The sequence below is a fragment of the Peromyscus leucopus genome, chromosome 16_21, assembly GCF_004664715.2.
Source record: "Peromyscus leucopus breed LL Stock chromosome 16_21, UCI_PerLeu_2.1, whole genome shotgun sequence".
Taxonomy (NCBI): domain Eukaryota; kingdom Metazoa; phylum Chordata; class Mammalia; order Rodentia; family Cricetidae; genus Peromyscus; species Peromyscus leucopus.
In genome coordinates, this window is record NC_051084.1 from 2588022 (window position 1) to 2613829 (window position 25808).

At 48.3% G+C, this 25808-nt stretch overlaps 2 long non-coding RNA genes across 3 annotated transcripts in view; one reads left to right on the plus strand and one right to left on the minus strand.

Annotated features, from left to right (window-relative positions):
• The window catches only part of LOC114701993, a 141448-nt gene that overhangs the window by 75678 nt on the left and 39962 nt on the right, over positions 1–25808 (plus strand). The gene's annotated exons all lie outside the window — the stretch shown is intronic.
• On the minus strand, positions 21572–24961 carry LOC119086813. The gene is made up of 2 exons (XR_005090172.1): positions 24708–24961; positions 21572–22020 (listed from the first exon to the last, which is right to left on the minus strand). It is a non-coding gene; the product is annotated as an uncharacterized LOC119086813 (long non-coding RNA).

The following is a 25808-nucleotide window of genomic DNA, read 5'->3' on the forward strand; positions in this document are numbered from 1 at the left end:
CATTGATTGCAGGCACTGTGTGGGCCCTGTCCACTTTCTGGTGCATACTGAACACCCGGAGTGTTCCAGTCAGCCCCTATATTACTCAGAGTTGAATCACAGCGTAGTAGTAAATACTCTCACTGTGCAGTCAGCTGGTGACTTCATCTCCTTCATTCATTTCTCCTCAATGACTGGAGGCTGTTATCTTCCCCCACGATTTTACAGTGAGAATTAATAAAAGTACGCATTTGAGTGCCTGAGTCAGTGTTTTTTGGCATATAACATGTACTCAGGGAATATTAGTTATTTTTAAGTAAATGTTGAAGTAGAATTGGAAGATCAAAATACACAGACACAGAGAAATAAGAAAATGCTGAGGATGTGTCATGACTCTCAGAAATTGAACATTCAATCTAGCTCTGGGTTTCCTAGTTAGCGCAGCATGCTGAGTGGGTTATATTTGTGTCTAAATTAAAGTTTGGCAAACTTTTCCTATCCAGGGCTAGAAAGTAAATATTTTCAGCTTTGGGAGTCTTGCAGTTCCCCACCACTCATCCACACTACTTCTACTTCTGGAAAGCTGCCAGTGGCAGTATGTAAATGAGTGGGTGTTGCTGTGTGCCAATAAAACTTTATTTACAAGAACTGGCCAAGGGCCCATAAGCTGTCATTTGTCCTTGGTTTAAATAAGGAAACCTGTTTGTCTTTGAAAGAAACTTCTCCTGGATCATAAACACTGGAGGGCAGCTTGTTATGTGATGTAATATTTGTATGGGGCTGTGGAGACAGCAGATGGACAGCGTTTTCATTGGATTGCCCAGGAAATATAAAAGAAGACCTTCACATGGATAGTTCATGCCTACTATGTCCTAAGCTGTTATTGACAGGTAGTACATGTGATATTTCTGAGAAGTTATGTTAGAGTGTTCATACCCCCCCCCCCCAAAGTCAGAGTTTCTCTGTGTAACACTGGCTATCCCGGAACTCGCTCTGCAGACCATGCTGGCCTTGAATTTACAGAGAACCTCCTGCGTGCTGGGATTAAAGGCGTGTGCAACCACCACCCAGCTGAGTGTTCATTCTTAAATACACATGGAGTGCTTGGATCACACTCAACTCTCAATGCTCATTTGAAAGATTACCTTCGGGCCAAAATCAGCCAGGTTCTGCAGTTTTGCTGTTTCATGGCTGGTTGCTCTTCTTCCACTGGGCCCTACTTTATTCATCTGCAAACCCTAAAGCCTTTGAATTGCACCAGGACTGGGTGTGCTGGTGTCTGCCTTTTAGTTTCTTCCCAAAGAAGATCCTGGAGGCTGGTGAACTTTTCTAGCCATGGCCTGTAGGTTTGAGGATCACACAGGCCCCTCTTCCTGTGAGTATTCAGAACTAACAAAGGTGGCAGATTCCAGGAGGCCATCTGTGTGACTTCCTACCCTTTCCCCAAGCCCTTGTATCCCTGAGTGAGTTTGGAGGCAGGCAAGGCTTATAGTCACCGAGCCAAAGATCTTCCCTGCGGTGGATCTAGACTAGGCTGTGGCCACTGGAAACCTGGGTCAAAAAGGGTGAGTGTGGGCCTCTTCTTCCCAGTGTTTGGCTCACTGAGGAGACAAGGCTCTGGGCTATTTAGCAAGACTTAAAAGAATAAATATGTAGCCACCAGCTCCCAGCTTTCTCTTCATCCCTGGTCACCAGAAACTCTTCGTTGCATGTCTAGGACACATGAAAATACTTATAATAGTAAAAATAATTTTCTAGTTGGAGAACTGCTCTGAGGAACAGTTGGAATATCAGAAAACCTGGTACTAACGAAGTACAACAGCTTTTTGGCTGTGTGGCCTCCGATAGAGACCTCTCTGGACCTTCCTCTCCTCCCTTCTGAAGTTGGCTATGGTAAAATTAAATACACTGAAGTGGGAAACCAGCCAGGTGTAACTCTCTTCCTCGAGCTTAATGCTTAGCAAAATCATAATCCAACCCTACTCTGCCAGGTTCTGAGTTCAAGTCAGCTAAGGCAGTTTTTAGGACTTTCGGGGAGGCTCTGACTTGGGGTGACTGACTAGCCAGGTATTGTGATACTTGGGTAGATGCCGAGAGGACAATTGAGTTCTGGATGTGAAACTGCGGGAGATCCACAGCAAGTGATAGCAGAACAGAATGTCAGGGTCCAGAGCCTCCAGCGACAGAGAAGGTGACTTGGCAAATTCCTTACAGGCCATGCAGCCCTTGCCCGCCTCAGAGCTGGAGCCACACAGTGGTGTGACTGCTAGCACCCTGCAGCCTTGCCTCTTTCTGTGACACTGGGAAGCCTCCCAGGTAGTTCTCTGCAGCTCCCAGAAAGTCTATCCTTCTTCAGGAATTTGCTTTGGAATTTGGAGGCTGTTTCTCTGTGTAATGTGAGTTATCTAGACAGTGGAAGTCACAAAGGGCCGCTTGACAAACGCACTGTTCCCACCCACAGGATTAACACACGCCGTGGAGAGGATGTGGCTTGTTTGCCTTGGGCCAGTAGTGCCTTTGAAGAAATAAATGAAAACAAAACCTAGGACAGTGAGAAGCTGTCCTGCCTGTGTTCACAGAAGCTCTCCTCTTGGACTTGGGTCCAGTGGGTCAGGCGGTGCCCTTCTGGTTCACATCTGTGTGGAGGCCTTCCTGGGCACCGTGGCTTGTGTTGCAGCAGTTCTTAGGCAGGTGGTACGGCGTCATTCAGCATTGGGCTTGACTATGGTGCCATTGTCTGTTCAATCCAGGCGTTGTGGGGGTCACTTGTAGGATCCTGCTTTTGCAAGCAGGCTTGCAGTGAGTGTCTAGGTACACAGCAGAATGTGTCCCCAGGAGTCCAGCGTGTAGGGCACATATTTGCAATCTTTCTACATGTGGCCACCTGGCTTTCTAGGTAGAGCCATCCGCTTTTTGAGTTTCTTTTCCCAAGAAGCTTAGGGAACCTCTTGGGCGGGGTGGGGGGGGTGGGGGGTGGGTGAGTGGGTGGTACACATCTGTGTTCCTGTGTCCATCAGTAGGGTCTGGTACCCGATACTGCTTAGGATATGACTATATGGGCTAAACTCTGGAAGGAAACTAGCTAAATACCCAGGGATACTCCAGAGTCAGGGTGTGGAAGGAACAGTAAGTTGGGGTCCTTCTGCAAGAGGAAAAGAGAGCTGTTGCAGAGGTGAGGAAGAGCAGTTGCAGAGCTGAGGAAGAGCGTGTAGCTAAGGCCCCGAAAGGCCACTTGAGGTGTCACTTTTGCTAATATCACCAATCCAGGCACGAAGGGCCCAGGCACCATGGCAGATCTGGTGCATTAGGTACCCTAGGCATGTTGAGATAGGGGCACCTCATTGGGCAGGGAGGTGAGGTTGCCATGACTCCATGAGGAGCCATCTTAGTTGGAGATGAGGACTCTAGGCAGTTCCACAGCTTGGTTCAGCCCAGGAACATTGGGGAAAATGGAGATGATTGTGATCCCCCTACCAGGACATCTCAGGGGGCATCAGCACAGTTGCTTGTGGGAATTCAGGACTGGAAATTTCTGGAAGGAAGTTCACTGCTATGGAAAATCTTAAGAGAGATAAGAGGAAAGGAAAGTCACACATGGAAAACTAGAGAGGTGGTTTCTCTCTCTCTCTCTCTCTCTCTCTCTCTCTCTCTCTGTATGATTAGACATGGAACACTGAGGGATGCTAATTAGAAAATAACTGTGTTCTGTGATGTCTCCTCTTGGCATCTTAAGTGTGCTCCACAATGAAATATTACTACATAGACTCTGAACCAGTTGGACTGGACCAGTTTTTGTCTAATGGCTTGACACCTCATGCTGCTTTGAGGCACAAGGCTGGGTTGGTATATAGGCGTACCTCCCTTCCCTGTTCTATTTGGCACATTAATAGATGGCATCAGCAGGGTCCTCATGCCTACTCTTCTGTTTGCTGAGCTTTACAGTCTCTGCTGGGGCTCCATGGGTGCATCACTCAGGTAATGTCCTAGTTAGTACTATGCCTGGGGGAGCCCCTTCTAGAGGGGAGAATTTCCTTCTGGGCCTGCATTTCTTGTCCATGAGTACCGGCAGTTGTTTTATTGTTGTGGTCATTACGTAACCCCAGCTGCCCTTGAACTTGTGTTGATAGACCCGACTCAGCTTTTCAAGGGCTGGGATTACAGTGTGACTTGTATACCCTGCCTAGATTGGCACTTCTTATTTGTGCTGTGACCAGCCAATCTAACTGCTAGTGTTAGCAGCTCAGTCTTTTGCTTCATCCGAGACACATGCCACGAGGAGAGGAGCAGTTCTGTCCCCAGCCAGGCTCTACTGGGGCCTCTCCTGGAGCTTGAGGGGACAAGCCTACTGCTCTCTGAAGGAACAAAGAGGAAAGGTTGCGTGGTCATCCCAGGAGCTGTCAGAGCTAGGCACTGCATCCTCAGGAGGGCCACAAGTGTGCAAAGAAGCAGGTGTCATAGACAGGACAATCCGAGAGTACTGGTACTGCAGAAAAATGCTTCTCCTTTAGATGGATGGAAACCACTCTTGAGAAGTCAGTCTTCTCACTCAGTCCTACCTTAATCCTCCCAGGAAAGCTACAAGGTTGGCCCAGTCGGGGCTTAGCTCTCTGGATTCCCTGAATGATTAGGGAGCACCTCCTCAGTGTAGGGCAGTGTGCCGAGACATCACCCTGTCCTACTGTTCAGGAAATTTTTTTAGTATTTTACAGTGTTTTACTGGCTTTATCTCATTGATTCACTGTAGCAGTCCTATGAATGGTTTCTGTCCTCATTTCAAAAGTGAGGAAATGGAAGTCCAGACAGTCTCCCATTCTGGCCTTCCTCAGCATCACAGTCTTGAATATTTTCTGTCTCATTAACCTAGATCAGTGACTTGAGGACATGTAATCTGGGTGGCCTTGGTTGCATATCAACTTAGTGCGTTCAGGTACAGTCTCAGGCAAGTTCCTCCTCTGCTTCTTCTCCTGTAAAGTGGGCTGTAACAGTTTCTCTTTGGGGGGAAGGGTTTGGGGTTAAATCGAATACAGTTAGGACAGCCACAACACAAACCAAGGGCTTGGCAAAACCTTGTCATTATTCTTCTGCCTCCCAGTTTACAAGTGGCCTCACAGGAGTTTGCAGAGGATCCCAGCCTATGACAGCTCTTGGGATGAGTCCAGCCAGTCTTCTTTCCAATGGGAGCTCCTTTCTTGCCCTGCCGTCACAGCAAGGCCCTCCTAGTAACGACCTGGGATGTGTTTCTGTAGGGTCCCTGTCTTCATTGACTAACAGCAAGATAGGGGGTGGGGTGGGGGGAAGAAATACCCAGCTGATGTTCATGGAGTTAATTAAGACATTCCTGGCTTTCATTTGTTCTCTAGTTAGCACAAAGATAAATCCTCCAAATGGCTGGGAGGGTTTCATTGACAGTACATTGTGAATTCACATAGCATTTGCATCTTCCTGAGGATGATAAATGTTCAGATAACAACAAACAACAGGGCAAAGGGGAAATCCAGGCAAGGCTGATCTGATGGGGGGGGGCCCTTTGGTGCGATGAACCAGCGATAAATGGCTTAAACAACATATCTGATGCCCTCTGCTTCCCATGTTAGACTTGGGGGGGAGGAGGCTGAGGCAGTGGGCTCTTTTGTTGCTTGGTGAAGCCCATGTCTTCCTGATGCTTCAGTGGGCTGGTGTGAGCCTGTTGCTCACGCATGTATGAAATGTCAAAGTCTTCACTGTGATGGTTGAAGATGTAGGGGTGGGACCCTGATGGCCCGGATTTTACATGATTCTGCTATTTTACTGAACACCCCTAATGTACCAGGGCTCAATTTAATTTTTCTAGCAGTTCCCCAAGTTGGAGGCTGTATCATCTTCATATTGCAAGTGTTGAAATGAAGGCCGGGGGTGGGGTTCAGCCCCCAGCTAGAAAGGACTCTAAGCTGACATTCCTTCCCTGGCGCTTCTGAATCCACTCTCCCACATCACTGCTTGCTACCACAAGTACTACCTTCAGTGCTTAGATGGCAGGTTTGCTGCCTCTAGGTGCACAAGAGGACACTCAGACCTGCACGAGGCTGAGTCCTTGCAGCCTAGGGAGTGACAGGAACCTTTCTGTTGACAGTCACTGTTCTCCTGGAGTCTCTAGAAGAGATAAACTTAAGCCAGCCATTGCTCAGGAGGACGACAGGAAGTTGTGCCGCAGCTCTTTTGGTCTGCTGGGAGACAGCGAATGCAGGCGTGGCTGGCAGGACCAGTGTAAGAGGAAGCTTGCTCCTTGCTCCCCAGTTCAGGCTGCTTTTCCTGGATTCCTAGCTGATTACACTGTGCTTCCAACGATGAACAGATTGGGGTCAGCAAGTCAGAAAACTCTGCACTCTCCCATCGAGTCCTCACTAGTTTAACCCATCCCTCTCTCTTTTCTCTCCTCCATCCCTATCCACCTCCACTTCAGACAAGGTCTCACGTATCCCAGGCTGGCCTCAAGCTCAGTAGATAGAAGAGAATGATCCTGAACTTCAGCCTCTGCCTCCGGATTGCTGTGATTACAGGCATGGACCACTATCCATACCTCGTTTCATGAAGCGTTGTGCACCTAATCCAGTTCTTCATGCACGCTACACAAGCATTTTAGTGACTGAATTACATCCCCCTAACCCCAAAGGACTTTGTTTTCTGACAGATCACCTCAAGGATTCTGCATGTGGAGTCTTCCAAGCCACAGGTTTACTGAGGCTGTAAGAGGGGCGCACTTGGTGGGGTAGGGGGAAGGGTGATAGCTGAAGAAAGGGAAAAGTACACATTCCACACCCAGCCTCTTCCTGACTCTGGTTCCCTGGAACTGCAAACAAGGGGCTGATTCACGTGGCTGACTCCAGCCCCCCCCCCCCCACACACACACACACACACTGGAGCTGAGGTCCTGTGCCTCCCAGTGACGGGGAGGAAATTCCATTTCAGTTATTCCATGCTATGAGTTGTTCATGGCATTCTCTATCTTGATTTTAGGGCTGCCTCATCTTTTTGGAATTTGCCTTTTTTTTTTTTTTTTCCTATTTTTCTTTCATTGGGTGATAAATTGAGGTGAATGCTTCGTGCAGTTCTACAATACACAGTCATTCTTGGCATCTTGGGCTTCATGCTTTCAGGATGCTGGCCTGTTAGGGGGGCGGATGTGTTTGCCCTCTCCCTCTTTCCACAGTCACTTCTTAACCCTCCATGGGACTTCTGAGTCGAGGCTCTGTCACCTGGAGAGCTGGGATCTGTTACCACTCTGAGAGCCTCCTTGGGGTTTAGTAGATGAGCCGCCATGTTGCGTGAACTAATGGAGCAGTATGGAACATTGCCTCAGAGGTACATGGGCCACATCACCAAAGGTAAATGTGTCTGCCGTCAGTCGGACTGTGAGGAGAAGTTTCCTGACTTTACCACCTTCTCCCATTCTCCACCTGACCTTTGTTTCAAACCCAGCTGCTACAGGGTCTGTAAGGCCCCCTTGTGGCTTCCATAGTAGAGGTAGTTGCTCTGGCCACTTAGCACATGGCTACTGTGCCCATTTCTTTGAGGTGTCCTGTCTTTCCCATGAGACTGTGAACATTTCCTGGGAGAAGTAAGTAATAGGTTTGGGTCTAGAATATATTGGGTATATTCAACACAGTTGTTCATTTGTGGTGAGTTCATGTTTGCAGATGAAATCTCAAGAGCCTTATTTGACACTTTTAAATGTATATGAAAAGCTGGGTGGTGGTGGCAGACACCTGTAATCCCAGCACTTAGGAGGCAGAGGTAGGCAGATCTCCGAGTTCAAGGCCAGCCTGATCTAAAGAATGAGTTCTATGACAGACAGGGTTTACATAGAGAAACCCTGTCTCATAAAACAAAACAAAAGAATATGAATGTGTACTGGACCACACAGGCCACTTTCCCATCTTACTCACTATAACAACTTTGGTGTAATCCAAAGCACCACTGAGAAAATAAGTGACTGCCACTGCATTCCCAGAGTCCTTTTCCAAAAAGTCCTGCTTCCTGCTCCTCAAATTCAGTGAAACAGCAACATTGTAGTACGGAGATACTTACAAAGACGCATGGGGGTGAAGGCAGAGTAAATCTAACTTGACTTTGAATTTGTAGCTTCATGACCTATTAGCATAGGAGTCTAGATGCTTTTTCTTCTCCAAGCCCATTTTTCCCATTTACAAAGTAGGGGTGATGAAAGTACTCCCCTTAGGAGATTGTTTCAAGGACCGTGGAGGTGATGCAGGCACAATGTTCAGTATGTGCAGGGATGTCTGTGGGGTGAGAGCCAACAAATCATTGAAGCCTTCAGTGGGTGGATGAGACCTTTCAGAACCATCTTTATTATAAATGTCCAGTCTTAGCTTGGCTTGTTTCTAGCCAGCTTTTCTTAAATTGCCCCATCTACCTTTTGTCTCTGGGCCTTTACCTTACTCTACTCTGTATACCATTCTTTACTTCTTGCTCCATAGCTTACTGTGTAGCTGGGTGGCTGGCCCCTGACTTCCTCCTCTCCTTCTCCTTTTCTTGTTCCTCCTTTTTGTTGATCCCTTTTCCCAGATTTCTCCTCCTATTTATTCTCTCTGCCTGCCAGCCCCACCTATCCTTTCTCCTGCCGGCTATTGGCCATTCAGCTCTTTATTAGACCAATCAGATGTTTTAGACAGGCACAATAACACAGCTTCACAGAGTTAAACAAATGCAACATAAAAGAATGCAATACATCTTTGCATCATTAAATATTCCACATTAAATATTCCATAAACGAATGCAACACATCTTCAACTAATATTCCACAAGAGGCACCTGGGCTTAGAAAAACAAAACTAGAAGGAAAGAGGGAGGAGGGAGGGAGGGAAGGGAAGGAAGGGTAGGGAGGGAGGGAGGGAAGGAAGGAAGGGAAGGACAGATGTTAGTTTATGCAACTGAGATATGACTGTATCCAAAGCTCAAACACGAACTTCAGTATCCTCTCTGTAGCTGGCTGGAGAGGGGCTGTACATGAGCATTCGTGATTCCTCTCCTTGAGGACACAGAGACCCTATAACTGAAGGGAAGGTGAGTGATAAAAATATTGGACTGAGGCTGGGCGGTGGTGGCACATGCCTTTAATCCCAGCACTTGGGAGGCAGAGCCAGGCGGATCTCTGTGAGTTTGAGGTCAGCCTGGGCTACCAAGTGAGTTCCAGGAAAAGGTGCAAAGCTACACAGAGAAACCCTGTCTCGAAAAACCAAATATATATATATATTGGACTGGAAGTTTTAGAGCCAGAGAGACACAGGGTGCTGGTGTTATCTGTTAGGTTCCTGTGTATCTGCAGCACCAAGGGGTAGATAGGTTCTTTAAAGGCTGACTTTGGAGACCACCAGGCTCCCCTGAGCTGTGGTAAGGAGAAACAGGAGGTGAGATTTGGGGTTAGAACCCCTGATTTGCAGAGCAGTGCAAAATTCTGACCTGAAGCATTGGGCAGCAAGTTTCAAAGAATGCAAATTTCCTATCTGCCTTCTTTTTTGTTTTTTTGTTTTTGTTTTTCGAGACAGGGTTTCTCTGTGTAGCTTTGCGCCTTTCCTGGATCTCACTCTGTAGCCCAGGCTGGCCTCGAACTCACAGAGATCCGCATGGCTCTGCCTCCCGAGTGCTGGGATTAAAGGCGTGTGCTACCACCGCCCAGCTTGCCTTCTTTTTATTTCTCTGTTTATTATTGCCTTCCCTTTCCTTAGGCCTGCGCTCCACCCTACCCCCCACCTTCCTGGTCCTGAGGATGGCCACAGGGCCTGCTCCAGAATGCTAGTCCATAGCTGTATCTCTGACCCACACTTTTGGCCTCATTCCTGCTGCTCTTTTTTTTTTTTTTTTTTTTTGGTAACTGTAGTGTTATTTTGTCCCTTTAGTATTTATTTCACAACCCAAAGCAAAGAACTTTCAGTTAAAAATAAAAAAAGGCACTCAAATTATCAGTCATATCTCCTTGAACAGAAATCCAACCTATCAGAAACTCTAGGTCTGAGAGGTGACCAACCTGTATATGAGTGTGACTTGTCCACAGTGGCAGAAATCTCTTCCTGCCTTCCTGCCTGGTTCTCCCAGCCTGTCTTTCTCGTTGACCTCTTTTTGCTGTTGAATCTCCCACCTACTAATACACGAAACCCTCACCAGTGAGATCAGTTCACTTAAATGGTTTACTGATGGGGTTGATTAGCTTCATAAGAAATAATCAGCTATAGCTGACACTTAGCTAGTGCTTATTAATTTTGAGACAACAGAAATTAAGCCTCTTCTGTTATATATAATTTAACTCCTATAATAATCATAGGAGACACAGTGTTAAAATTAATTAGCCCCATTTTTACAATGAGACAAACAGTAGACCAGAGAGGCTAAGTGTAGTGCTGGAGTCACACAGCTGAAATGGCTGAGCTGGTGGTATTCTAGCACCAGTACCAGGCTCTAAGCCTGTGGTACCAGAGTGCCCAAGGAGGTGTGGGGATGCCAACATCGATGGATTAGCTGGTTGGTTGACAATTCGTGCTGAAAACCAACAGGAATCGTTACATTTCTAGACTATTCAGCCAGGTGTGCTGGCAGGAGTGGGGGGACCGACAGGGATGTGGGTTTTGATTTCCCCCACATCTTGTCAGTCCCGGAGCCAGGGTCTAGAACCTGGAGCTGCTGGACCTTGAACTCCTAGCTCCTCTGTCCTGTTCTGACCACCCAGAATGGGGGCAGGGCAGGACTTGGAACTGAACAGTAGCTTGCAGCTTTGTTCCCTTCTGCTGTGAGACGTCTGGTTGGTGACCACATTCTTGGTTCTGGACCGTGCTCTCCTGGGCTGTGTTGGATACGTGAGTCCCAAGGCATCTGTATTGGGTACTGTGCTGGGGAATACTGCATGCAGGGATTTATCAAAGTCCCAGCCCTGGAGCCAGGTCTGGAGCAGCATGTGACAGCACCCCTTTCCTGCACTGTCCCATGTCAGTGCTTCTCAGGGTGCCATTGAAGAAAGTTGAGACTCTTCCTCTGCCCTCGCTAGGGGATGGTGCCGTTGGTGACACCTAGCTCTCTTGGCTTCAAATTTCCCTTATCTGAGGCTAGAGAAGGACAGAAAGAACAGCTTTACGTCCTATAAACTGTTTCAACTGAATCCCACCGCAGGCTGTGGGTGGGACACCGTTAGTGGTGGATAAAGACTGGGCGCGGCCCTTGTGGGGAGGTTGGTGGATGAGGCCGGGGTCCAGGGAAACTGTCTTTCAGAGAGCACTGGCTTTGAATGCCCAGACTAGAAGACCTTTGGGGCCTCTCTCCTTCTTCGAGGGACGTCACGTGGCAGCTTGTTTGCAGTCCACGTTCAGTGTGCACAGTGCAGTGATCTGCACCCAACAGAGCCCTTGCGGAGGAAGTGTTTGTTTTGTTTCAAGTCATGCAATAACAGCTAGGTAAATTTCCGAGCACTTCCCAGGCATCTTCCAAGTGCTGTCTGTGTGTGAACTCATGTCTGACAGGATTCATGTGGTTGCCTTCGCCCCTGTGTTACACAAACCAACCTCAGGGGAGCCGAGTAACATACTCGAGGTCCACAGCAACCAGGACAGGACGGCAGAGCATAGGCCGGCAAGCTCTGCCTCTCACAGCCTCCACCAAGGGAACACGGCAGCCTTTGAGGAGCTATGTCCTCTATGGCGTGCCCAGAATAGTCATGGAGAAGTTCCCTCAACTGCAGCCTGCGAGGAGGAGCCGCTTAGGAGTTGGCTGCTTATAGTAAATGGTGGCATGAGATGGAGTGCTAAATATGAGCTCATTTTTATAGTTTCTCTTTCTTTCTGGTTAGATTGAGGACCAGCTCATGTTCCCTTGTTGGTCAGCTTTCTTGTCAAGGTGGGCCTTTGGTGGTACCTGTGCCTTAGTCTGGCTTGGTTTGAGTGGCTTCCTGATGTCCCGTCATAAGCTGACACATGGGGGCTCATGTGTGACCCCTCTAAGTCTTAAGGTGGGAGAGTGGGGTGGCGGAGATTGCAGCATGGGTCCAGGCTGTCCATACGTAGTGGAACTTAGTGTCTATGCAAGGGGCTGGAAGTTCCTGCCTGGGGAAGATTTTATTTCCCCACAGCTTCTTTCAGGGCAGCTGGTTCTTTGCTGTGTGCATTTTTTTCTTGTCGATGGAGGAAATGGGAAACAGCTGGCTACTGAGCCCTTGAAGTCACCTGGGCAGGTACCCTTAGTCTCCATACTACAGGTCACCCAAAGGCTTTTTCCCTTACTTACTCTTTACTCTGCCCTGGATGACCTTTTGTGCCTCAGTTTCCCCAAAGGCACACAGCAGAGCATAAGAGCACCCACCAGTTTCTTCCTTGGGTTACTTGTCATGATTAAATATATCATGTCCCAGAAAGTGCTTGCATGCTGGACTAGCTGCGGGCTGACAGGACTACTGGTGTAGTGGTCCTTGTTAGCTGTTCCCCTCTCAGACCAAGTTCAAACATTTTGCATACTCTGCAGAGAGCAGATCTAAACTCCAGAATCAAAAAGCTCCAAATATGCCCCAACCTCTTGGTGAGGTGTGCAATCCAGGGCAGAAGCCAAAAGAACTGACATTCCTTGCATTCTTGTTGGGAAGTTGTGGGCCATTGCTAGTAAAAACAGAAGGCCTCCGCCTTCCTTGCACCCCTTCCTCTGGATTCTGCCAGGTTTCTAAGAGCACTTAGCAGACCTGTGGGTAGCACCCCCTGTGTGTATAAGCTGTTGAACTTGAGTATTGACTATGAGATGGGCTGTCGTTTATCCTATCAGACTGAAGCCCTAAGTGTTACTGTGGATTCTTTAGACTGTGACTGTAGACAAAGCAGTCTTGTTTTGGAGTCCTGAATAGTGGGGGCAGGATGGGGAGTTGAGACCAAAAGTCCCATGATTCCAGAGTGAGCATGTTTAACAATCTTAATGGCAATCCTTTTCTACCTCTTTTTGTACCAGTTCACTCCTCTCTTGTATGTACATCCATCTATCAATCTGTCTCTTCATCCATACATCATCCTACCCACTTGTCTATCCTTCTCTCCTATCCATCCATTTGAATACTCATTCACTTCATCCATTTACCCTTCTGTGCATCCCACTGTTTCATCCATACTTCCATCAATTCATGTACCTACCCATCTTATATCTGCATCCATTTGTGCATCCACTCAAAAACTCATGTGTCCACCTGTCAACCCATTATCTACCCTTCTACTCATCCACATACCTGGCCACTAAGTTATCTGTTGTTTCATTTACCTACCCATCCACTTACCTATCATATATTCAGTTTCTATCAACCATCTATGTACACATTCATCTATAAATCCACCTATCCCTCTTATCTACTGACCTATGATGCATTAACCTGTTCATCCACCTACCTACACTTACTAACTAGATCCCTAGACTGGGCCTCTTGGCCAGTGCTGAAAAGACAGAAAAGAAGAAAATGGACACTGGTCTCTAAGATTCACAGATATGAGTAGGAGATCGATGCTTGGATAAAAGAGGAAGCTCAAATGTAGCAAGTACCATGATTTAAAACGGTACAGGCTGCTCTAAGGATGGCAGAGGAGGCCAGCCACCTCTTGGGCTCCCTTTACCAAGGACGAGGCCTCTCCTGCAAGAACCGTAGGATGGGCTTGTCTTCCTGCGGAGGAGCCAACCAGAGCTACAACCTCAAGAAGTCCCTTTGAGCCACAGGAATCTGTGTTGTAGAGTTCCTAATTGCTGGCTTTGCTGCAGGAAAAAAGTGAGAAGGAGAGAAAAGAAACAGAGAGGCAGGTCAGCCTCACTGTACATTCAGTTTGTGGTTCCAGACCTCCGTTTCCTGGATCTGATTTGTGTGGGAGGCACGTAATTGCACTCCTGCAGCCAGGGCTCGCTGCAGGGTCTGCTGGCCATGCTGACTGACTCTATGCGGTAGTGGCGTCTGGCCCAGACAGAGCTCCTCTCTGTCCCATTGGTCAGCGTTCAGTGGCCAAGGGCAGAGTGGAGCCTGGGTTTCTAACGGCTAGCCACCTCACACAGTGAAGCAGTTCAGTGATTCTGAAGGTGTGCTGGATTAAGGCTCCTCAACGCTGTCTCCCACAAGGGAGAGCACAAACAGGATTTCTAATGAGCGGCTCTGCTTGGCCCGTGGAAGCTGCAAGTGCCAGAATGGGCTTTCTTTCATCTGGCTGATGAAAGCATTGGCATCGGCCTTCAGACCTCATGTTCACTGCTGCTCTGCCTTGTGCTCTCAACGCCATGAAAGCTTCACCCATCTGCATTGACCCGCTGGGGACAGTAAGAGCCACTGGAGGCAGTTTGTAGAGTGGGATGGCGAAGCCAAGTCATGGCCTTCCTGGCGTAGGGATTTGGATTAGTGTGGGAGCATGTGTGTTCCCCCATCTAGAAGGGGCACAGAGAAAAGGCCTTTTGGAGTTGGTGATGCCAATTTCTCTGGTAACTTCCAGAGCAAATGGCACTCATTTGTCCTCTGGTCTGCAGCCTCACTCAGTGCAGATAGCAGAATCATATTGCCATCAATGTCTACGGCCTCTACAGTTCGCTTTATGTCCTGCCTAAAGGACCCTGGGTCCCCAGGAATTATGTCCATTGCAATCAATGACGTGTTAGGGCACAGCTATTAGAGCAGCAGTTCTCAACCTTCCTAACGCTGCGACCCCTTAATACAGTTCCTCATGTTGTGTTGACCCCCAACCATAAAAAATTATTTTTGTTGTCACTTCATAATTATAACTTTGCTACTGTTATGAGTTGTAACGTTAATATCTGTGTTTTCCTATGGCCCTCCCCCCCCACCCCCTGCCCCCCAAGATAGTGTTTCTCTGTGTAACAATCCTGGCTGACTGTCCTGGAACTTGCTTTTGTAGACCAGGCTGGCCTCGAACTCACAGAGATCCGCCTGCCTCTGCTTCCCGAGAGCTGGGATTAAAGGAGTGTGCCACCACTGCCCAACTTTCCTATGGTCTTAGGTGACACCAGTGGAAGGGTCATTCAACCCCCCAAGAGATCACAGGTTGAGAACCACTGTAACTGAGGATAGGGCATGGAGACGTGAGCTCTTCATCTGAGTTCCCCATGCCACACTTGTGCACAGCCAGTCTTCCATACAAGGCTGGCAGATGGCCTGGTGAAGAAAGGACTCTTCTTGGCTTTTGCCACCCATACAGCTCCTGAAACGTGTGTGAGTGGATGTGAAAAGTGGATGTGAGTTTTTTTTTCCCCAGGTGCACGTGTAACGCAAACACAGAGGGTGAACTCTAAACACCGGAGTTGTTCATCTGATCCCTGTGGGCGGTTGTGTGTAACTGCCCTCATGATTTATTGAGAGCAGTGGTTATGACATCAGATATTTATATTACAATTCACAACAGTAGCAGAATTACAGTGAGGAGAAAGCAATGAAATAATTTCATGGTTGGGGGCTCACCACAACACGAGGAACTGTATTAAAGGGTCACAGCATGAGGAAGGTAGAGAACCACTAATTTAGAGAATGCTAACCTGCCTAAGGACCACTGTTGGCCTGCCACCTTCTTGATGGCACTTCATGGGGAATGGGGACAAAAATCCATGTCGTCCTTCCTCTCTTTTAAACAGGTGTCATTCAAACTGAAGCTGGGTAGCTAGGGCTCCCCGAACCGACCAGCTCTGATCTGTCTGCCTTGTAGCATCACCTTCAGGCAGCACCAAGGCTGTTGTGAAGTGAACATGTCCCCATGCAGTCACCTTGCCACAGGCTGAAGAGCCTGTGAGTTCCCTGTGTTTCTTAGTCTCCCTCAACTCCCTAACCTTTGAGCGAATCCCCTTTGCAAAGAAAACTGAGTGAGGGTCCTGACCTCTGATGGTCTCTGTAGCTGAGACAACAGAAAGAACACTAGGCTAGGATCCCAGGGCAGGGTACCTCGTTCCCATGGCCTTTGGGGAGCTGCTTGTCTTCTTTGCAGGGCCCCTCTCACGGGGCCTTACCCGGCCCACCATCCAAAAGCCCGGGCCTCTTGGGGATTTGGCATGTTCAGGAACGGGAGGGAACCCCCAAGTTCTCACCCTGTGGCCCACCATCCCTGTCCTAGTTTTTTTTTTTCTTCTTCATCTTTACTGATCTCACCAGCTTGTGGGGATTTCCAAGTCATGTGCCACTTGTTAAGTGTCCTCAGCCAGGCAGGGAGCATGTTTCTCTTAGTGACTAAACAGAGAGCCACATCTACAGATGGGGGATTAACTCCACCCCCACTCCCCCAAGCATAACATTTTCTCTGCCCTACATCCACAGTTCATGCTTTGGTTACCCCGACACTGTGAGGGGCTTCTATATCTGTGACCCTGAAAACGTGCATCACACAGGGGATTGCACAGTAAGGCCTGAGTCATTGCCCCATGAAAACATGCGCTCATAAACTCATTGCTAATGTCCAGCCCAGACACATGGACACTCATCAGTCATGTCCTGATTGCCAGCCCTTGTAAACAACTGTCAGTAAGGGTATGAATAGCTAGAACTTGGAAGTGACCTCCGTTTGGCCCACTCAGTGTATTGAGTGATACAGCAAATCCCTTTTGCAAAGTGAACTGAGTAAGGCCCCAGTACTAGGAAGGATCTGGGCTAGGTAGCTGCTACTCAGAAGCCCATTTTTTCCCCACATTAAATGACCTATTTTGTTACTTAAAAATTATCAGCATGTATTAATTATGCATAGTCATAGGTTTCATTTCATTCATAGGATATGTTTTGTACAACTCTACTATTTTGATCACTTCCTTCCCTATGTCCTCTTTGGTTCCCCCTGCACTCCTGCTGAACCTTCCTTTATCTTGGTGAACCCTGATTTTTCTACTGTTATTACTATGGCGTCTGTGTGTGCATTTCCATGAATTTACTTGAGGTTGCTTGTAGAAGCCTGGTGAGGGTTCTCTAGCTGTTACCTGGCCTTTTCTGTGCCTCTATGTTCTTTACCTTCTCTGTTCCTGTTTGTTTCATTGATAATCCCTGACCACATGCCTATTTTCTAGGGAGGCGACTGAGTTAATATAATACACAGGAAGGCTTAGAACATTGCTTCCTGGCGGATGTATGGTAAACACTCGTTAAATGTTAACTATGGATACTGGTGTGCCTGGAACGCCAGCCGCCACCAGCTGATTTGTGCGCTTGCCAAAAGTTAGTCCTGTTGGTAATTACATATTACATAAACGGAGAAACGGGAGTTTCTCACGAGGTGGCCCCCAAGAAGCAAGCATATTTCTTTGGGAAGAGTAGATAACGTTAATTTGGGGAGGCGTTGTTACCCAATTTCTTAGAGGCAAAACAGCTGTGAAAGAAAGAAGACATGGTAAAGCTGTAGGGAGTCTGCATTCCATACGTTACAAATGACTGAGCTTTGTGTTACTGCGAGGAAACGGAAATCTGGGATTGCAAGTACCCACACGTGAGTTTGTTTTTTCCTGGGAAAGAGAATTTGTACCTATAGTCAGTGGACCAGAGGAAATTCCTTCCCTTCCATTGGTTGATTGACATGCAGTCTTCTAATAGCGTTAAGTCTTAGTGCTGCTCAGGGTCATCTACTTTTTAAATGGAATAGTGGTGGTGAAGTTGGGTAAGGGCTTGTTTTCGCCAAGGTTGGTCAACTGCCAGAAACTGCCTGCCTTGTACCAACAACCCGGATTTATGGAGTGGGTGCAGGGCTGGCAGGACTCTGTAACAAGAAGGGGGGTACTGGTTGTGTTAGGAGGGGTATAAAGAAGGTTGTCTGGGGGACCTTGTGTCCTAACATGGGGAGGGAGAGCATTGTCAGTGAGACAAATCATTAAAATGTGAAGTGGGCTATGGAGATAACTCAGTTAGTACCACCTTGCAAGCCCGAGGAGCATGGTGTTGTATGCTCACAATCCCAGCAATGGAAAAACAAGAGACAGGAAGTTCGTTGGGATTGGCTGGTCAGCATACAGACTATGTGTTGGATTCCAGGACATTGAGAAGTCCTTTTTCAGAGGAAATAAAGGTGGACTGTGTTTGAGGAATGATACCCATGGTCTTCTGGTCTCCATATGCAATCCTGCGTGTGTGTGTGTGTGTGTGTGTGTGTGTGTGTGTGTGTGTGTGTGTGTGTGTGTGTGTGCCCAGTGATGGGCTCCCTATCTACTTCTCTCTAGAAGGGACCCAGAAGACCATCTGTAGAGAGGCCTGAGGGGCCCTTGCAGAATCCCAGTCAGGAGCAGAGCACAAAAGAGAACCGCACTTGGCAGATTTAGAGAGTGATTTAACAAGCAGAGAAATTAAGAACAGACCCGGGAGAATTCAGGAAGCCTGAAAGGTTTTTCTGAAGACACAAGACTTCTCATGAGGGAAGAAGGGAGGAAAGGAAGTTTGCATGCTGTGGAGGAACTGTGAGCAGAGAAAAGCCCCCACAGGCAGGAGAGTGGCCCCTGAGTGGTCGCCCAGTGAGAGCCCTAAGAACGGGGCTTCGAGTAATAACTACAAACATCAGGTGTGAAGTCCAAAACAGAGCTTTACTTCATGATTTGTACATATTTAGAAGATGTCATAGAATGCTCCTCCGTAGCACCCCGCTAGGATGAGAGAGAAATGGGGGTCACTCAAGGTCACAGCCTGTGAGGGGCAGAGCTAGAAACAGCTGTTGGTGGTTAGTTTTTTTTTTTCTTTCTTTCTTTCTTTTCTTTCAGAGATGAAGTATCCACCCCATCCCACACTTGTCCTACTTACTCTAAATATCTGGCCCTTATTTGAAGTGGCTTCACTTTCAGTGGCATTTTTCTTAGGATGACAAGATCTTCAACCTCTGGTTTCTTTTGCTCTTCTTTAATGGGGTATCGACGATTGAACCCGGAGTTGCACATAATCTAACAATAATAGCTCATGCTACCCACCCATGCCCTTCCTTTAATTTCTTCCTTTGGTTTCCTGTGCCTAGATTTCTCTTCCTTACCTTGTCTGCACCTCTGTATGTCCTTCCGAGGCTTGCTTTTTTCTCTTTTCCTCTCTCTCTCTCCACCCCCATCTCTTTCCTTTTTACTGGAGACAACATCTAACGATATACTCTAAGCTAGTCTTGAGCCCAAGATCCTCCTGCCTCAGCCATCTGAGTGCTAGAATGATAACCATACTCCAGAACACCTGGCTTTTGGGGGAGTTTTCTTCCTGTCTGGCTCATTGTGTAACTGAGAAGTCTCCAGGGATGGAAGACCTCGCTTGTCAACAGTGTCTTGCTAGCTCTGCTGCTCACACCTGTAAAGAAACCCAGGGTGGCCAGTGTGGGAGAGGACCTATGGGGCTGGCCACTCATCTCTATTAGCTCAGGCATTCACTCCTGTGTGCCTGTACGGCTGGCCCTCCTGGTGGAGATAGAGTTGGTGGGGATGCTTAACCGAACCGGAGTGGATTGTAGATGCTGGGAAAGCTGTTCCCTAACACAGCTGGTGGCATGACTGATCACTGCACGCTAGCCACTTTAAGAGGTCACCAGGCCCCAAAGGGCGTCATGGGGTCATGGAACTAGTGGAAACATCAGCCACCAAGCCTCTTCCCTGAGCTATATACTATGCCATGTTCTGGGCAGGGTTTTGTAATTTCTCACCCTACCTCAGTTGTAGCTCAGGCTGTTTTAATCTTATCAGATGATTAAGCCAATGAAGAGGGCCAGTGAATGGAATTGCCCAACATTATTCCCTGGTGGGGTTCAGAGTGGAGGCATACCTGGGTAATCATCGTCACTGTACCCACATGATACTTCTGACCCCAAGTAGCCTCTTAGTTTTGTGGGTTGTTTATTTATTTTTTAAATATATTTAAAATAATTTATTTAACTTTATTTTATGTGCATTGGTGTGAAGATATCAGGTCCTCTGGAACTGGAGTTACAGAAAGTTGTGAGCTGCCATGTGAGTGCTGGGAATTGAACCCAGGTCCTCTGTTAGACCAACAACCAGCGTTTTTAACCACTGAGCCATCGCTCCAGCCCCTAGACGGGCTGTTTGATGAGAATGGTTCCTATGGGCTCATGTTTGTGTGTACTTGGTCTCCAGTTGGTGGAACTGGTTGGGAAGGACTAGGAGGCCTTGTTGGAGGTGTGTCACTAGGAGCAGGCTTTGAAGAATCAAAAGTTTTGCTCTCTTCCCAGTGTCCTCTTTCTGCATCCTACTTGTAGATCATGACGTGAGCTCTTAGCTGCTCTTCCAGCCTCCTGTCACCATGCTTTTAGTCTACCATCTAGGACTTTAGCCTTCTAGAACTATAACCCAATGAACCTCTTTCATTGATAAGTTCCCTTGGTAATGGTGTTTTGTCATAGCAGTAGAAGACTAAGACAGGCCATCCACTTGTTTTACAACAAAGGAAACTGAGCCCAACAGGTTCATGTCCCAGCTGATAAAAGCAAAGATAGGATGGGGAGGATCAGTGATGGCCAGTGAGTAAAGGCCCTTGCTATTCAAAGTCTGGTGACCTGAGTTTGTTCTCTGAAACCCATATGAAGACAAAAGGAGAGCCTCAATTCCACAAAGTCATACATGCATACTGTGCCATCTACACATACACACACATTTCATGCATGCACACATGCATCATGCACATACACATAATAGTAAGTTTTTAAAATGCTGGGCCATCAGGCTGATGAGTTGTTTTTAATAGCTCAGTGTCCTCTCTGAGCCCTGGCACCTGATACGTTCAGATAAGTACCTGGAGAGCAGGTTTTGAAGGTGAGCTCGGTGTACGCGCCCAGCCTCTGTATCTCTTACTGTCTGGACTACACTCAGCATCCACTTAGCTTGTGAGGACTAGCCGTTGGCATAGACAAGGGAGGAATTCCGTGGGAGGTGTCACCCTCGTGCCCCACCCCACCTAGTCCCAGAAACCGTTCCTGGCACATGCAGATCCAATAGCTTTTGGCGACAAAGGCTGTCTTCTCTTTGCCCATGGGAGCTGGGCAGTGAGTTCCGGAATCTCCAAAGCCCTGGGCACAGCGCAAGGCAGGAAGCAACTTCTGCAGAGCTCGGGAGAGGAGACAGGCCATCCTGGTAACTGTCAGGCTCCCTGGTACACCAGGCTCCTCCTGTTGTATAATCAGCTGTCACCTCAGCAATTCTCAGCATCAGGCTTCCCAAGACCAGATTGAACATTAAACAAACAGCGACTGCTTTATAAATATTTAACTCCCACTGTTTAGGAATTGCTTGGGGCAGGAGACAAAATAAGAGTTCCTGACCGTCTGCCGCATGACTCTCTGTCATGGTGTTGGACAGTGGGGGTCAGAGCTGGGGGGTGGGTGGCTCAGAGGCAGAAGCACCGCTTCCCATGTTTGGGGGGACATATGTGTATGCACTCATCAAATTGTTGAAATCTGTTCTAGAACCACGTCTCATCCAGCTGGGACCTGCCATTTCTGGTGCTATTGCTATGGTCCAGTGATAGTAGTCCTAAACTGATCTTCCTTTACCTCATCCCCTGCCCCTTCTCCCTTTCTCCCCTCCCTACCCTCAGCCTCCTCCATCATGGAGGATTGAACCTAAGGCCTACTAAAGCAAGACAGCCACTCTATTGTATATTCCCAACCCCTTCATTTTTAAATATGGAAGTTTTATTTAGATGTAACTCGTACACACCCCAATTCATCCACACAATAGGATGCTTTTCATCTAGTCATGGAACTTGAAGTTGTTACCACAATCCATTTTAGAACATTTTCATCCATTACAAGAGAAACTTCATACTCACTACTAGTCTCCTCATCTCCTCTTCCTGACCCCCTCACCCCGCTCCACCCAGTTTCCTGAGTCCTAGGAAATCACGGATCCACTTCCTGTCACAGTGGATGTGTCTGTTCTGAAAATGTCTTCTTAACAGGATCATGTGACACATTCTGCTGTGACTGGCTTCTTTCGTTCTCGTGACTCTTTCAAGGTTCTTCAAGTAGCATCTTCTAGTCCTTTACTCTTTTTCACGGCTGAATAATGTTCCCTCTGTGGACATCACATGTTTTGTTGACCATGCCTCTGCAGATGGACCTATGGGGACAGCAACACTCTAGCTGAAATATTAAGACATGGCTGGCCCAATATTGTGTGATGAAGGCAGAACTGACTTCACAAGGAAGACCCCCTGCCACGCTTTAAGTTATGCTTAGGCATGGGGTACACACAAGTTCTCTTCAGTGGACAAACTGTGAGCTTTACTTAGCACTAACCGTATGCTGAGAGGCCCAGTTCATTCACAGGGTTATACAATCCTGCTGAAGGGTTGCCTATGAGAGACAACCCTGTTTTAGACTTGTTTGGATGGGAGACTAGGAGATGTCAGTGTCCTCGGCTGATGGATTTGGTTTAGGAGAGAGGCATGAGGAGCCACGACTTCTTGCCCTCCTCACCCTCCTCACCTCACTGGCTGGCCTAGTTCTCTTTTCTCACAGGTACTGGCGACCCTGTGGGCACTGGGTCCCTAGCACTCACAGAGAGACAGTTTGAGTCTGCAGGGAAGGTCAAGAGTTTATGCTTGCATGCCTCCCGGTCATCTCAGTCGTTTAGCCATGATTCAGAGCAAGATGCTGTGATCCAGATGCCCTGTGCTGAGCAGCACACTACGGCCAGATACCAAGAGTCCCGGAATCATCTTCTCTGGAGATAAGCTTTGTTACATATCGCAGCTGACTCAGAACCAAGAAGGCTGCCCCTCTCCTACATCCACTATGCCCCATGCCAGAGCCTGCCTCCCTGCTCCCCAGCTTCAAACACTCTGCAGACAGATCCCCCTTCTCAGTCCCTTTGGATAACTCTGTCCAGAGATCCTTGACCGCCTGCTCTTCTCACTCCTAGGTCCAGAGAGCTTCCTGGGCTGCCCTGGTGAGTGTTTCATTTTGTTGGTTTTGATTTCCGTCTTTTCAGGCTAATCAGACACCAGGAAAGGTCTGTACTGAATCACAGTGGTGGCTGTTCCCCTGCTTCCTCTGTCCCTCCCTGCCTTCCCACTGAGCATCCTTTCCTGGGCCAGCAATGACCTCAACAGCAGGCAGCCCAGCTGTGGGTACAAACATCATCCTGTCCTGCTCTTCAGGAGCCAGAAACTGCCCATGCTAACTTCTGTCTCCGACTCCCCATGAACTGGCCCACAGAGGCCTCCTTCTCAACATTGTCACTCTCAGAGCCAGAGTGGCAGTCAGTGACACTGTGTAGTAGTGATCACCTCTGCCCAAAGAGAGGCTGGGAAGATGTCCCCAACGACTCCCGGACTCCCTCATGACCTTTGTCAGCTGGTACCTGCCATCATTTTGTGCCCTCACGGCTCCTGTTTACCTTGTACTTTCTTCCTGGCTCATTCTTCTCTTTCCTCTCTGACCGGGCCAAAAGCTTTCTTGAAGGCACTGTTACAATGCCACCTCCTCCTTGAAGCCCTCCCGATTGCCTGTGAGTGGCACTGAGGCTTGCCGGCAGAGCCTTGGAGTGGAGGAGCCGTGGGGTGGTCATTGCTACGCTGCTGGGTGTGGAAGGGAACTAGTGCATCGGGAGAGCATGTTCCAGGGCCAGGTGGGGGCTTTGCAATCAGTCACCACCTCCCCTTCCTTGCTGGGTGACTTCAAGCAAGGAACAACTTTCCTAGGTGTCGTGAGGAAGCCATAGTGCTGCCCACCCCCCTGCATACTAGAGCCTTTGCATATCCTCAACCAGCAGCAGGCTCTCACTGCATGACACAGGTCGGTTGGCCAGCAGCGCCAATTAAGCAGAGAGATGGGAGTTAGCTAGTAGGCAGGGACATCTGCTGCTTCAGACTCTGTTGGGCCAGCTTAGTGAGGATCCCGTTCCCCACGCATATCTGATCTCCCGCAATATCTGATCGATTCTTCATCTTTTTTCCCCACACCTATGGTCATGAGGCTGCTCCCCTAACCTGTCCTCAGGAGTAATACTATTTGATCCCTTAGCCCAGAATAATACCCTTTGCTACTGATATTTCTTCCTAGAAGTTGTCAGCGTCCTGACCCCAGCCCGCCCTCTGGCTCTCAGGCACCTGTGTCTGTGCTGTGTTCTGGGTTGAGACCCGTTTCTCCTCAGGACAGTTCATCTGCGCTGTCACCTTAACTGGACTGCAAAGCACTGGAGAGTTTGTGAAGCACAGGCTTGGGGGTATCCGTGAGGGCCTTTTCAGAGAAGATAGTACCCACACTGAATATAGCCAGTACCATCCTGGAGGCTTTGGGCTTAGACTCAATAGAAAGGGAAGGGCACGAGGCAACCAGCTTATTCTCTTTCTACCTTTCTGCCTCCTGGCTGCCACCATGCGAGTTGTGCTCCGTTACACTCTTGCCGTGACGGACTGACCATAAGCCAAAAGAACGCTTTCCCCCCCTAAAGTTGTTCCGGGTACTATTTTGCAGCAAGAACAATTGACATGCACCCCCGCCAAGCTCTGTTGTGACGGTCTGAAGGAAGTCCTGACCTGTTTTTACAAGCATCACTGAGTCACTCTGGTATATCTCAATACCCCACCAGAGCCTGGGTCCAGAGAACTGAATTAAACCGGGGCAAAGGATTACCGTGCCCCTGAACAGGGGAAACTCGGCTCAGTTTTGGGATTCGTCCACAGCAGCAGAGTTCAGCTCTTTCACTACTATCATCCCATCCCCTGCCCCTCCCAGAGCACATGGAGGAGAGGGAGGCGACCAGTCACATCCCACCTCCTATCCCCCCCTCCCCAGCCCTACCTCTGTGTCTGGCAATGCCTTCTGCATCCTTTGAAGGGACACACTGCTTCTCATAGCCTGCCTGGCTGTGGTGACTGTGGAACAGGCCTGAGAATAAGCTTGTGTCCGAGGCAGCCCTCCAAATACAGCAAGGCTAGCCTGACCTTTAAATAGATGGGCCCGGAGCCACTCAGTTCCTGGAAGTTTGAAGAAAGTCAGCCTTTAAAGTGATGCGACTTGCAACCTCAGGAAAGATCTGTGTGTTTGCGAAGGCAGTAATTTGCTGCTGCTTTTGCAATTCATGATATGTGGCTGTGCAGCCACTGGGAGCCAACATGCCAGTGTTAGGAGGGGAAAATCCTCAAGTATTTTAATATACCCCTGCTTGAAGCAAGATAAACATATGTATTGTACTTTGCGACAGAGGCGTGGTGAGGAGAAGGCAGAGGCCTGGCAAGGCATGAAAGGTCCTTTTAAGCTGAACTCTGAGGGTTTTCTTTCCTCCTTTTTTATTTGTAAGCAAAGCTGGCTTGAGTAGATGATGCTGGGATCTACTTGGCTAGATTGAAAGGAGTGGCTCCCGAGACAGGCAGACTGCTCCCTCCCTCCCTCCCTAAGCCAGAAACCACCATCCGCCATCTTGCCTCATCCCATTAACCATGATGAAGCAAAGGCTGTCGTCACCCTTGACTTAGATGGCTGCCTTGCTTCCAGGAAACTTCCCCCATCACATCTCTCACTTTGCAATCATGCAAAGGGGGAAAAAAGGCTAAGAGAGGTAGACCGTGGGGATTTGTCATGAGGAAATACCTGACAGCTCACATGTCAGGATAGGCTTCTATAAAACTGCCTGGTAAGTCTAGAAGTAGCAAGGTCACAAGAGCTAAAGAAGGATGTTAGAACAGGACCAGAAGGAAGGAGTGCAGAGATGTAGGGAACGGATGTGACACTGAAGTCTAGACAGATATGGAAGCTTGAGTGGCAGTTGACAAATGTCAGTTACACATCAGGATCAGCTTTAGGTTTTACCTTGAGGTAGACTTCTGTGGTTCTTACAGTGGGAAGTCCACGTGAAGTACCCTTGGGTGATGAGGCATCAGGTCAGGTTCTCTGCTAACATGG